Here is a 13,182-nt window from a genome sequence, read left to right on the forward strand (position 1 = left end):
TGCAAAGCCAGTATAACCAACCCCACACTGATGAGACCCATTAAGGTCGAAACGGCTGTCTGTGGGTGGGTTTACTGGCTATGCATCTTAACCCAGGCTGTGCTCAAAGCTGTGAAAGGCAGCAAGCATAAGCTTATAGGGGACCATGTTATATGGTTTTGAAGCAAAAGGTGGCACTGTGTGCTCATTTGCATGTCATTTCCCAGAATCCCTTGCTGCAGTGGAAGTCCTGTGTGCTGGGTGATAATGGCAAAAGGCAGGGTTACAGACCTGTGTAAGACATGCAAATGAGCATACAGTAATATTTCCATTTGCTATACATATATATGCATATACATATATATATATACATACACAAATATATACGCATACATATATATACACATACATATACATATATACATACATACCCACACTATATACTGGTGACCTTTGTGCATAGCTCATCCTGTAATCTTAAAGCTGGTTTAATAGAAGTCTAGATTTTCTCCAGCATTGGGCTAGTGTCCCAATCTCTCACAAGGTGTGTTTGCTTAAGCCATGTGTAAAGGAAATAAAAGTATTTATCCAACTTGCCCCTATCATGTGGTCGCCCACAACTATTAAGAGATGAAAAAGTTATAAACGCTAAAAAAAAAATATCTAATATTTAATGAATAAATATATGCGAATAACAGAACTGATTACAGGACGGCGTTTAGATGAATTAGCAAACATGATATTATTTAAATCTCAAGTTTTGCTTTAACTTATAAAAATGTTATACCAGGATATAATACATTGAGTGACCTCTCGTTTTCACGCGTGTCCTGGGCACAGAGTTAAGATGACAATACATAGTTACATTAAATTATACATTATGTTTAAAGACATTTCATGGACAGTTAGAGATAATATGTTATAGGCGTATGTAACAGTTACAGACAAGATTAAAAAGTGGGACAGCTGTTTAGGTGCAATTGCTGCAGCTCTTTCAACATGTCATGCAATCGATGCAATACTGTTATGGTAGAATGTGTGACTCTAACATGGACATTCTACACAGGGGTTCTTCTTATGCATAATGTTTGAAGACTGCACATGGCTCTTCTGCAGACATCATCGCAAAAGATAGCGTGGGGTCCCTTCCTTAAACTTCATATATAACAACATTCAAATGAATAGATCTTAAAACTGGCCTGACCGGGGGAAGGTAACGCCACAGCATATTGAACAGGGGCTATTAAGCTTGGTTTAATCCACTTTTCTTTCTTTGTCTAAGAGTGATGGAAAATTACTGATTGGATGCATTAGGTTGGCTTAGAAAACCATGTGCAAAACGGCTACAAAACCGCCTACCTCTGCTTGACTATGGATGCTCAAACTATAATCGTCTGAGATGACAGATAGGGAAGCGATATGTTCTTGTTATGTCTTGTTGGTGCTTTACCTCTAGGCTCCCCAGGTTACTAACTATATTCAGGATGATGTATTGAATACATTCTTTTCTTTTTCCTTGAGGGAAATAATATGAATTTGTATAAGGTTGGCTATACATTCATTATTGGCATCGGAAGGACCAATGACAAACCAAGAAGATTAAAAAATATATATGTTTAAGTAAAGATGGGGGGTGGGGGGAGGGGCTTCCTGATTGTTCCTACTTACTGTGAATGTTAAATTGTGTGGAAACCAGTACCCAACCTATTTTGGATCAATATAAAGTGATTTATCATTCCTTATATAGAGGTGGCAGTGTATGCAATGCGTTTCATAGTACAATAATGCAGGAACCTGTACCCAGAGCTTACATTCTGATTCAATGCCTGACATGGAAAATGGCCTGCTCAGTGCTACATAAAGTTGCCCTGCCCTCTCCTTATTCTGACGCACTGCGGACCCTTCAACCACACACAAGGTTAGTATTCTACCTAGGAGGATTCTGGCTGGAGATGTGTGAGGTTTTCACCGCAGTTCGCAAACCAGGTGAAATTTGCTTGTTATTTTTGTGAACAATTTCACAAAAATCATCAAGCTTCACAGAAAGCATTTGCCAAGCATTACAAATCAATGGATAAGATCATATGGCCCCTTATATACAGCCATTTACAACCCTTTTTGCTAAATTATGTCAAAAATGAAATGAATGAAATTAACGTTGAATTAACTTATGAACACATTTGCACTGATGTGTACGTATTTGTCCATGTCAACAGAGAACCAACAGGTTTCCCATTGGCTAACATACGGCAGGACTACATTGTGACCAGTGAAATTCCTTTGTTCTTTCTACACCCATTTTTTTTTTTTGCATTATCAAGCAAACAATGACTTGACTCCAGAATAACACAATCATGCATACAAATGGCACCAGCAGAGAGGCCAGGGCACAATCTTACATTCTCACAGGAGCCTTTTATTCAAAATTTCCATTCCAAAAGCCTGTTGAGCAAAGGATAACAATATGACAAGAGGAAAGCGCAAATATTCACTTCTGAAAGTTTGCAATGGGGTCAAATATTTGTACAGATTTTTAGAAATACAGCAAGCTCAGTGTTCAAAGCAGAACGTGGTTTCATAAATGTATACCTGTATGTGTACTACACCATGCTTATTCTATAAATGTATACCTGTATGTGTACTACACCATGCTTATTCTATAAATGTTTACCTGTATGTGTACTACACCATGCTTATTCTATAAATGTATACCTGTATGTGTACTACACCATGCTTATTCTATAAATGTATACCTGTATGTGTATTACACCATGCTTATTCTATAAATGTATACCTGTATGTATACTACACCATGCTTATTCTATAAATGTATACCTGTATGTGTACTACACATGCTTATTCTATAAATGTATACCTGTATGTATACTACACCATGCTTATTCTATAAATGTATGTGTATTACACCATGCTTATTCTATAAATGTATACCTGTATGTGTACTACACATGCTTATTCTATAAATGTATACCTGTATGTGTACTACACATGCTTATTCTATAAATGTATACCTGTATGTATACTACACATGCTTATTCTATAAATGTATACCTGTATGTGTACTACACCATGCTTATTCTATAAATGTATACCTGTATGTATACTACACCATGCTTATTCTATAAATGTATACCTGTATGTATACGACACCATGCTTATTCTATAAATGTATACCTGTATGTATACTACACATGCTTATTCTATAAATGTATACCTGTATGTGTACTACACCATGCTTATTCTATAAATGTATACCTGTATGTGTATTACACCATGCTTATTCTATAAATGTATACCTGTATGTATACGACACCATGCTTATTCTATAAATGTATACCTGTATGTATACTACACATGCTTATTCTATAAATGTATTCCTGTATGTGTACTACACCATGCTTATTCTATAAATGTATACCTGTATGTATACTACACCATGTTTATTCTATAAATGTATACCTGTATGTGTACTACACCATGCTTATTCTATAAATGTATACCTGTATGTGTACTACACATGCTTATTCTATAAATGTATACCTGTATGTATACTACACCATGCTTATTCTATAAATGTATACCTGTATGTGTACTACACATGCTTATTCTATAAATGTATACCTGTATGTGTACTACACATGCTTATTCTATAAATGTATACCTGTATGTGTACTACACATGCTTATTCTATAAATGTATACCTGTATGTGTACTACACATGCTTATTCTATAAATGTATACCTGTATGTATACTACACATGCTTATTCTATAAATGTATACCTGTATGTGTACTACACATGCTTATTCTATAAATGTATACCTGTATGTGTACTACACATGCTTATTCTATAAATGTATACCTGTATGTGTACTACACATGCTTATTCTATAAATGTATACCTGTATGTGTACTACACATGCTTATTCTATAAATGTATACCTGTATGTATACTACACCATGCTTATTCTATAAATGTATAGCTGTATGTGTACTACACCATGCTTATTCTATAAATGTATACCTGTATGTATACTACACATGCTTATTCTATAAATGTATACGTGTATGTATACTACACCATGCTTATTCTATAAATGTATACCTGTATGTATACTACACATGTTTATTCTATAAATGTATACCTGTATGTATACTACACCATGCTTATTCTATAAATGTATACCTGTATGTGTACTACACCATGCTTATTCTATAAATGTATACCTGTATGTATACTACACCATGCTTATTCTATAAATGTATACCTGTATGTATACTACACATGTTTATTCTATAAATGTATACCTGTATGTATACTACACCATGCTTATTCTATAAATGTATACCTGTATGTATACTACACATGTTTATTCTATAAATGTATACCTGTATGTGTACTACACATGCTTATTCTATAAATGTATACCTGTATGTATACTACACCATGCTTATTCTATAAATGTATACCTGTATGTGTACTACACCATGCTTATTCTATAAATGTATACCTGTATGTATACTACACCATGCTTATTCTATAAATGTATACCTGTATGTATACTACACATGTTTATTCTATAAATGTATACCTGTATGTATACTACACCATGCTTATTCTATAAATGTATACCTGTATGTATACTACACCATGCTTATTCTATAAATGTATACCTGTATGTATACTACACCATGCTTATTCTATAAATGTATACCTGTATGTATACTACACCATGCTTATTCTATAAATGTATAGCTGTATGTGTACTACACCATGCTTATTCTATAAATGTATACCTGTATGTATACTACACATGTTTATTCTATAAATGTATACCTGTATGTATACTACACATGTTTATTCTATAAATGTATACCTGTATGTATACTACATATGCTTATTCTATAAATGTATACCTGTATGTATACTACACATGTTTATTCTATAAATGATGCCTCTATCTGCCAGTTCAAACATGCTTGGTTCGGCATTTGTTTTGCTAAAGAAACATAGTATGTTTGGAAGCTTGTTATGGTGCCAAGGGCACAAGGCATTTAAACATCTGTAGGTTGAATTGCCAAACTGATAATATTAGTAATGTTAATTTCTGATCAACATGGATAGGATTCAATCAAGCATACACTGACAAATACATGGCACTAATGATTTTAGTGACACGAGTCATTATAATATTGTTTTATTATGTGCTGACCAGAAAAGGCGTAAAGTGAATTTATTGTCACGTTGATCTATTTTTCGGTGCCCTAGGAAGTGGCGCCGTGCGCGGTAAAGATGGGATCCACCACCAGGACAGGTCTCCATTACGGTTACATCCTAGATTTCACAATTCTGTATTACAAAATCTGGGCAATTTCCCAAGACATGAACTCCCCATCCGAGCAGCTAGTGAAAGTAATGTGAAATGCACCCCGTTATAATGCATGAAATGGAACGAATCCCAGTCTGAATCTATGTTAAAAATGTCTACTAAACTCAAGTTAAAAAGAAAAGGTATTCTGTAACCCTACTTTAAGGTAACTTGTCAATGATGTGTCATGAACTCCTTAACTTACACAGCTCAACTGCTCTCCAACTATATGACATAGAAACAAGTGTTAACCGTATCCATTCCGTGTTACATTTAATAAGGAAATAATAGTTTGTGTGTTACTTATAATGCAGTAATAGAGGAGACGGTGCAGTTGTGGCAGTCAGGTATATGGTATGTCTTACAGAATCTCACCTAGTGATATCCATTACAACTTCTTAACTGCAAATGCGAATCCCACTTGTGAAAACATTCATGTCTCAGACAAATCCACAAACCTGCCTTTCCCCATTATCTCTTTGCATACAACGCTTCCACTGCAGGCAGGGATTCTGGGTAATGACATGCAAATGAGCACTCACAGGGTGTCCGTTTTAACATGGACCCCTATACGCTTGTGCCTGGCGTATTACACAGCTTTTCAGCATCGCCTGGGTCAAAGAAGTGCAGAGCCAGTAACCCTACTCACAGACAGCAGTTTCGACCTTTTGGGTCTCATCAGTGCATGGTTGGTTGCTGGCCTTGCATTGTGAAGCTGGTACTTGGGCGCAAACAGGTACACAAGGTTCGTAACACACACATTTATTAATTGTGCAGTGCCATTTTATTTAGTCTCCTGAAGGTGGAGAACCTCCTAGAGGTTTTCTAACGAGATAAAGAGAGAGAGAAAAACCCCTTGTAAATATTTATAGTGTAGTATAAACCAAAGCCAAGACCAACAATGATGCTTTCCATAAACACTGCGTCCTCCCAGATGTTGAGAAGATGCTCCAAGAACAAGGAGATCTGGGATGCTACGCCAATATGTCATCATGGCGCTCTCCTTACAATACGCAGTGCGATCCCCATAAGGGTGCAGGAAAACGTTCATGGCTCAGGCAAGATTGCACATGTTCACACGGGAGAGGAGCAGGCAAAGTCCCTTTAAATCTGTTTCCAGCAGATGTGCATTTACGGCAGAGATTTCGCCAGGGGGCTGCGGTGCTCGCCCCATCAATGAGTCATACACTGTATTTGTCAAATCACTGCATTGAATCGGTATTCCGGACCAAATGTAATTAGCATCGCTATGGAAACATACACCTTTCCGGCCTATTCAAGTAAACGGGCCTTAAAGCAGCAAAACGTGTGAAATCTTCTAAGTTCCTTTTAAAATGAATCAGTTCTGTGGTATTAGATAATAGCGACAGTTTTTATTTAATTTTTTATTCAACTCTTAATGCCATTTTAATGCGTTTTAAAGCATCCTGTGATTTCTATAGCAGGTTAGCACGCCTCCCCAGCAGTGCAAGATCTTTGTAACACTTTCCTCTTTGTGATAATTTGTTGCAAATGTTCCCAGCAGTTTGAGCTGCAAACTGTAACAATAGATAATGTTGCCTTAGTAATATAAGGATACATTGTAGCTGCTGAGTTACACTGACTGAAGGATTGATTGAAACTGAAAGGCGGCCATTATGAGCCACTGGTATAGCCACCTGTGCTGAAGCAGGGATATCCCTAACACTTGGCCTGTTGGTGGCCCTTGAGGAATGGAGTTAGCCACCCCTGCTGTTGAAGACTGAACCTCTGATTGATCCACCTGTGCGGAAGCAGGAACTGACTGCGCCAACTGTGCTGATGCTGGTACCGATTGAGCCACCCGTGCTGAAGCAGGGACTAATTGAGTCACCTGTGCTGAAGCAGGGATATCCCTAATACTTGGCCTGTTGGTGGCCCTTTAGGACTGGAGTTGGCCACCCTACTGTAGATGGTATCTAAAGATGGTATCCTGATTTAAGAAAAACTGGCCAACCAACAAACTTGCAAATATGGCTTATTTACATGTAATTAAAAGCACCTTAACACTACACTACCAAAGGGCCAATTCTATATACTCTGAAGCAGCCTTCGAGCTGTGAAAATCCCCACTGCCACCCTGGCACGGCCCGAGTGTCCGCCTCGGCGTGCATTAGGATAAGGTCCCCCGTCTCCTGTGCCAGCAGGAGGACGGTTCCCCTGACTTGTGAATGAAAGTATACTAGGAGAGAGGAAAGAAACTGACACTGCTTGGCCCAGACCCAAACGTCACAAGGGCACGGAGCTAAACTCAGACTCCCAAAGTCTCCAGGATCAAGTGGGCTGATCTCCTGATTTATTATATTGGTAATATTAAACTGCATTGCTGTAAGATTGATCACACCTCGTCTTCATGGGTGGAATTCTGCACAATATTTTAAAGGTTAACTGGAAACCACTGGCCTTTTGTAAGAGATTACGGGACATATTTACTAAGTGGCGTCAAGCCATAAGATACCGCTCAGAGCTATAAGACACCTTACAGCCCATACTATTTCATGGGACCTAAGGTTTCTTTGGCCCCATAAAGGTGTCTTAAGACAAAGGGCCGCTAAGTGAATAAGAGAACCCTAGACCTGTAGGTGGGGAGACGGCATGACTTAAGGCTGAAGGGGCCACTCCCCTAAGGAGCTTTGAGGTCAGGGTTGGGGCGTCAGAGGGGGTACGGGATCCTACCTCCATCTTTCTACAAAGATCTATCTGCATTGCAGTCCCCACCAGCTTGCGGGGGAGGAGACAGGCAGTATTGGTTCCTTTTGCTGAGGAGCTGGACCTCGTACCTGGAAGTTTGGGGAACGAGGTGCCATTCCTGGCTCAGGAATGGGAGTGACCTTTCCGTATGGTGTTTTTGTGCCAAGCAGCCGGGGCAGCGAGTGGCGGTGTGCGCACGGGCTGAGGGTATCCCTCGAGTTCATGGTAATGACGGAGCAAGGTGGCTGGTTCCGCAGTATGGTTAATTATTATGTTTAATACGTTGTTATTATCCATAAAGCTGTGACCCGGTTTAAGTATGCTCCCAGGAAGCGGTGTGGTTTTTGGGGCCAGCGGGAGGGGACTGGCTCGAGGCGTGGGTAAGGTATGTGGGGTTGCAGCACAAACCAGGACTGCAAAATGTAGTCAAACTCCCAACTGAAATGGAAGTCCCCATTATGCAAACTACAGCTGCTTTATGTACTGAGACATCTTTATGTACCGAGAGATCTTTATGTACCGAGAGATCTTTATGTACCGAGAGATCTTTATGTACCGAGAGATCTTTATGTACCGAGAGATCTTTATGTACGAGAGATCTTTATGTACGAGAGATCTTTATGTACTGAGAGATCTTTATGGATGAGAGATCTTTATGTACCGAGAGATCTTTATTTACTGAGAGATCTTTAAGTTCTGAGAGATCTTTATGTACCGAGAGATCTTTATGTACCGAGAGATCTTTATGTACCGAGAGATCTTTATGTACCGAGAGATCTTTATGTACGAGAGATCTTTAAGTTCTGAGAGATCTTTATGTACCGAGAGATCTTTATGTACCGAGAGATCTTTATGTACGAGAGATCTTTAAGTTCTGAGAGATCTTTAAGTTCTGAGAGATCTTTAAGTTCTGAGAGATCTTTAAGTTAGCTGTGATGTTCTCTTGATTATAGTTTGATGTTTACCATGTACATAAAATGAAAATAAAAGACTTTCATTAAATAAAAAAGTAGGATATATAGATCTATCTAAAATGTGTCTAAATGGTACCTTAGGATCAGCAGCAAAACTGTTCTGTTTGGAAGTGGTTTAATTGAGCACTGCTGCCACTGAGCTATTTATGAATGTGCATACAGTATCAGCAACTGTTCAGCTATATTAAATGTCAGGCTTGGAATGGGCAAGTGCAGAACAATACTTAAGGCCCCACTGTAAACCAAGCAAGTTACTTCAGACATAAAACTGTATGTGTGACATATGCTACAATGAAAACACTGCAGCTTTCCTGGCGTATACTTATAGGAAGCGATTGTGTGTGTGTACAGAATATGTTGCTGTTCACTTGGGTTCATTGTGATTGGTATCATGTCAGGAGTGGCCAACTCCAGTCCTCAAGGGATAACAACAGGTCAGGTTTTCAGGATATCCCTTCTTCAGCACAGGGGGTGCAGTCTTCGAATGAGCCACTGATCGAGCCGCCTGTGCTGAAGCAGGGATATCCTTAAAACCTGACCTGTGGGTGGCTCTTGAGGATTGGAGCTGGCCTCCCTTGCTCTATGAGATTCTTCCAACCACAGATTTACGACACTAATAGGGAGTTAGCCTAAGGGAATGGCGATCTCTTTGGAGGGTGGGAGCTGGATACAGATACCAGATCATTATGCTACCTGTCACTTTACCTTCAGGTGGCCCCAGGCACCAAAAATTACATTGCACAATCTATGGTCCCAGAATTAATTGTGACAATAAAGTAATTAGAAGAGCGCTGCTCATACTTTGGCAGTGGATGAGATGCCATCTTTCGGTATAAAATAAAACAAATTGGTATCTGCTTTGAAAGCATGGTAAAGATACCAAATAATGTACAAATAGAAATTAAAAAAAAACACGCCATCCAACTAGTGGTGCCATGTGACTTCCCCAAAAATACTGCACACAATGATGTGACGCACTGGAGACACACCCCCCCCCCTTCCCTCTCTCCACTCCATGCTGTTTTCTCCTCTCCTTGGCCCCACCCCCAGGCCCCTGACAGCTCCTCCATTACCCAGCAGCAGCAAATCAGGATGGAGGAAGCTGCCCGGCCCCCTAGCAACTGCACTGATCTCTCCCTGCTCAGGAAAATCCCGCGGCCCCCCAAGCCGGTCAGGTCACTATGTCCCAAGAGGTAATACCGGACACATACATGTCCAGAGAGGTAATACCAGACACATACATGTCTAGAGAGGTAATACCGGACACATACATGTCCAGAGAGGTAATACCGGACACATACATGTCTAGTATTTCCTCTAATTTTTTACTGGACAGTGTCCCAATACAGGACAGTCCGGTTCAATACTGGACACCTGGTAACCCTACGATCCAACCATGGTATAAAACCATTCTTTTAAATACAAAGGATATAATAGCAGTAGATTGCATTTGGTTACACCTATTAATGGATTGGAGTCTCAACATTAAACATGCCGAATGAACGCTTGCTAAGTCTAAGCAAAATGAAACAAGGATGACCGAAGATTTATTTTCTTTGATACTTTGACTCTTCAATCTTACTATTCATAAGATCCCTATTTCCAGTCTAGAATGCACAGCCGGGATAAACCATTTGTATTTTCCTTGCTTCCAATTTAGCCATCAAGTGGTCAGAGAGCTGATCACTACTGGAGATGCCAATAAAATTGATTGGTGCTTGGAACTCAGGCTGTAAAAGCTGTGTGATACGGCAGGCATAAGCTTATAGGGATCCCATCTTAAAATGTATAAGAAGTAAAGAGTGACACACTGCGCTCATTTTCATGTCATTACCCAGAATCCCTGGCTGCAGTGGACGCAGTGTTTGCCAAGCGATGATGGGGAAAGACAGGGTTGCAGACCTATCTGAGATATGCGAATGCTCCATAAGTGGTATTTTTATTTACTGGAAGCCATATGCGATCAAGGAGGATGGTTCAGGAATGTTGTCATTACTCATTGGCTCACAAGGTGTAGCGTATTTTTCCTATCCTGCAATGTCACCGGTTTAAGGGTTGAACATTGCATTACAGGCCTCTCTGGCATGGTTACAAAAGCAAGTACCATACAGTACCCAGGAGAAGTTTGTCTGTTCCCCGCCAACAGACACAAAGTGACACTGAACATCACAGATTACATTGCAGTTAGCCACATGTGACGGCAATTTGTTCTATTCCAGCATCTCAGTCTCTCTTCCACTTACTGGCTGCACACACGTTTCTGTTTGTCATCCCTGTGCCACTACACACGAGGACTCTCCTACCTGGGGGACAAAGAATACCATTTCTAATGTAAATGCATTCCTTGGGATGTGTGTGCTGACATGCACTTACCAGCAGCTCGATAATTGTATGTATAAGGTCACCCCACCCTGCCATTTTAAAAGCAAGCATACATTGTTTGAATGGACAGCAAAGAAAAACAACTAATTTATCAAGGATTTTGGACTTTCTTTGTCAAAATAGGCTTCAATAATGTAAATCTATACATTAAATATATGGCCAAACAAATAAGAAAGATATGTGCCATTTATCTGAACTCATGTGCAAGAACATGCCTTTACTGTAACATTCATTCCGCTTTACTACAAATATTGGTTTAAGTTCTAGGATAAAATAACACAGCTGGCAGCTTGAAGAGGCAACCCAAGCTGGTCTTTGTTAAAAAAAAAAAATAATAATAATTATATACAGGATTGAAGCAGGGGGTCTCCGGAGCTGAACTCCATTCATTTCAGCTCCGGGGACCCCCTGCTTCCGGAGGTACTTACCTCCAGAGTGGGTGCTGGTAAGACACTCCAAGACTCACAGTGTGGCTGATTTTCTTTGCTCTCGCACCCTGCGGGCCAATAAGAAGCGGTGACGTCACTCCGGAGCTTTAAACTGCAGAGAGATACCGGCACGCCCTTTGGAGGTAAGCATCTCAGTACGCAGGGGGTCCCCGGAGCTGAAATTAACGGGGTTCAGCTCCGGAGACCCCCTGCTTCAATCTTGTATTTTTTTTTTTAAATGGGGGGAAAGCAGTATGGATTGCTACGTTTAAGATGTTCAGGTGGATATTGACCATTCTCCCCCTGGTCCATGATAAAGTTGTCAGCTGTGTTGAATTTAGCAGGATGACCCTAAAATACAAAATGCACACATATGCCGACGTTTCGGTCCCCAGTTACCCCTGAAGAAGGTTCCCCTGGGGACCAAAACATCAGGCATATGTGTGCATTGTGGACCCAATAAACCACTTTTACATGATTACCTCTTGTGCCGGTATATTGGATCTGAAGGGATCCTCAGAAACTTTATACATATATATTTACAGTCACTATATACTAAGAATGGGCAGGTTCGCGGGTTCAAAATCCAAACTTCACGAACTATGAAGTTCATTTCGATGTTGAAACTTCGTAATAAAATTTACAGACGTGAATAAATAAACTGGGCAACATTTTGGGTTCGTGAATAGAAAACGTACAAACAGAAAAGCTCAAGTTTTCAAAGCTTGACAAAAATTTCCGACAAAATGACTTTCTGCGTCGTTTTTTTCCATCACGTTGTACAAATCAAAAGCCAAATGGAGCTGAAGCTAAACGCCAGTGACAGTGACCAGCCCGTACTACTGGACATACGCCCGCGTGCTCATGTTGGGGGAAGCAGGTCTTGTCCTAGGGTTATCAATAGCAGTGATCCTACCGCGTATTAATGTAGCAATACATGGCTGGCCACAGGAATAGGAGTCCAGGACATTTCTGGCAATGACTTTAGGAAACGTAGAACATCAAATACCGTGGAAAATCCATCTATGCAAAACCATAACTTGGGATACAAATGTTTCCAATTAACAAACACAAAAATGGTCAACTACAAACAAAAGGGAATTTAGGAATAAAACTGGAAGTGTAAGTCTGGGGCAGTTCCAGGGTTTGCTTTCTTTGGAGATTGTACACAGATGACCAAAGTATCTGACTGAAAATCAGTCCAGGATTTCAGAGATTCATCTGTTTCCCCTCGGGTCCCAGCTGACCTCGAGTTCTCAGCAGGGTCTTCACAAAAAAAACTCCCACGTGTTGGTCAGATCCTGAACGAATGGTTTTTGGTGAA

The 13,182-nt window shown here is 39.9% G+C and overlaps 1 protein-coding gene across 1 annotated transcript in view; it reads right to left on the reverse strand.

The window, feature by feature from the left end:
- Positions 1–13,182, reverse strand: part of COL4A6 (collagen type IV alpha 6 chain) — a 153,550-nt gene that overhangs the window by 94,135 nt on the left and 46,233 nt on the right. The window lies entirely within an intron of this gene.

This window comes from Ascaphus truei, chromosome 16, assembly GCF_040206685.1.
Source record: "Ascaphus truei isolate aAscTru1 chromosome 16, aAscTru1.hap1, whole genome shotgun sequence".
Taxonomy (NCBI): Eukaryota; Metazoa; Chordata; class Amphibia; order Anura; family Ascaphidae; genus Ascaphus; species Ascaphus truei.